At 39.5% G+C, this 2,011-nt stretch overlaps 1 protein-coding gene across 1 annotated transcript in view; it reads left to right on the top strand.

The window, feature by feature from the left end:
* Positions 1-2,011, top strand: part of RNF17 (ring finger protein 17) — a 91,484-nt gene that overhangs the window by 2,942 nt on the left and 86,531 nt on the right. The gene's annotated exons all lie outside the window — the stretch shown is intronic.

The following is a 2,011-nucleotide window of genomic DNA, read 5'->3' as shown; positions in this document are numbered from 1 at the left end:
TTCAGAACATTTCACCTCAAAGCCACGAAATATACATTCTCAAGTGCACATGGGACATTTTCAAAGATAGACCACATGTTAGGACACAGGCCAAGTCTCTGCAAGTTCAAGAAGATTGAAACCATATCAAGCATCTTCTTAGGTCACAGTGGCATAAAATTAGAAATCAACTACAATAAAAACAATCAGACACATGGAGGGTAAATAGCATGCTACTAAACAACGAATGAGTCACCAAAGAGCTCAAAGAAGAAATAAAAAACATCCTGGAAACAACTGACAACAAAAACACAATAATCCAAAATATATGGGACACAGTGAAAGCAAACCTGAGAGGGAAGTTCATGGTACTACAGGCCTACTTCAAAAAAAAAAAAAAGGCAATATGTTATCTAACCAAACAAATTAAATAATTAGAAAGAGTACAACAAAAAATTAAGTAGAAGGAAGTAATAAAGTTCAGAGTGTAAATAAATGACAGGGACTAAAAAAACAATACAAACCCTAGCTGGTTTGGCTCAGTGGATAGAGTGTTGTCCTGCAGACTGAAGGGTCCCAGGTTCAATTACAGTCAAAGGCACATTCTCAGGTTGTGGGATCAGTCCCCATTAGGGGATAGTGCAGGAGGCAGCTAATCAATGATTCTCTCTCATCATTGATGTTTGTATATCTCCCTCTCCCTCTCTGAATTCAATAAAAATATTTTTTAAAAAAATAAAAATACAAAAATCAGTAAAACCAAGATCTGGTTCTTTGTAAGGATAAACAAGATTGATGAACCTCTAGCCAGACTCACCAAAAAACAAAGAGAGTTGACCCAAATAAACAAATTTAGAAAAGAAAGAGATAAAGTAACAACTGACCCCACGGAAATACAACGGATCATAGAAAAGTACAGGAGAACTTATTCCAACAAGCTGGACAACCTTGAGGAAATGGGCATATTCCTAGAAAAATACGGTGTTCCAAAACTCAGGAAGAATCAGAAAACCTGAATAGGCTAATAACTACTGATGAAATTTAAGCAGTAATAAAAATTTTAAAAAAACAAACCCCAACTTTGAGCAAACAAAAGCCCTAGTCTAAACTGCTTCACAGGGGAGTTTTACCAAACATTCAAAGAACAACTAACACCTGTCCTCTTCAAACTATTTCAAATAATTCAAGAGGAAGGAACACTTCCAAACTCTTTCTATGAGGCCAGCATTACCTTAATTCCAAAACCAGATAAGACACTACAAAGAAAGAGAATTACAGACCAATATTCCTGGTGAGCATAGATGCTAAAATCCTCAAAATTTTAGCAAATTGGATCCAGCACACATTAAAAGGATCATACGGCACCAGTGGGGTCCCTCAGCCTGGCCAGCAGGATCAGGCCAGACCAGCTCTCCGACATCCCCCAAGGGGTCCAGGATTGCAAAAGGGCACAGGCCAGGCTGAGGGTCCCCACTGGTGCATGATTGGGGCCGGGGAGGGATGCAGGAGGTTGGCCAGCCAGGGAGGGACTGCGGGAGGGCTCCAGGGCATATCCAGCCCGTCTCACTCAGTCCCAGCTGGACCCCAGCAGCAAGCTCACGAAAGCCCTATATGACAAACCTACAGCCAACATTAAACTCAGTGGGCAAAAACTAAAACCATTTTTACTAAGAACAGGAACAAGACAGGGATACGACTTTCACCACTTCTGTTTGACATAGTACTGGAAGTGCTAGTCATAACGATCAGACAAGAAGAAGAAATAAAAGGCATCCAAATGGAAAGAAAGAAATAAAAGTATCCTTATTTGGAGATGACATGTTATTGTACATAGAAAACACTAAAGACTCCATCAAAATACTACTAAATTTATTAAATGAATTTGGCAATGTGGCAGGATATAAAATTAATACCCATAACCCCCTAGCATTTTTTTTATTGGTTTCAGAGAGGAAGGTAGAGGGAGAAATAGAAACATCAGTGATAAGAGAGAATCATTGATTGGCTGCCTCCCACACGCCCCAAACTGAGG

Source organism: Myotis davidii, unplaced genomic scaffold (assembly GCF_000327345.1).
Source record: "Myotis davidii unplaced genomic scaffold, ASM32734v1 scaffold840, whole genome shotgun sequence".
Classification (NCBI taxonomy): Eukaryota; Metazoa; Chordata; class Mammalia; order Chiroptera; family Vespertilionidae; genus Myotis; species Myotis davidii.
The sequence above is the reverse complement of the archived record's forward strand: the minus strand, read 5'-3'. Positions and strand labels throughout refer to the sequence as shown.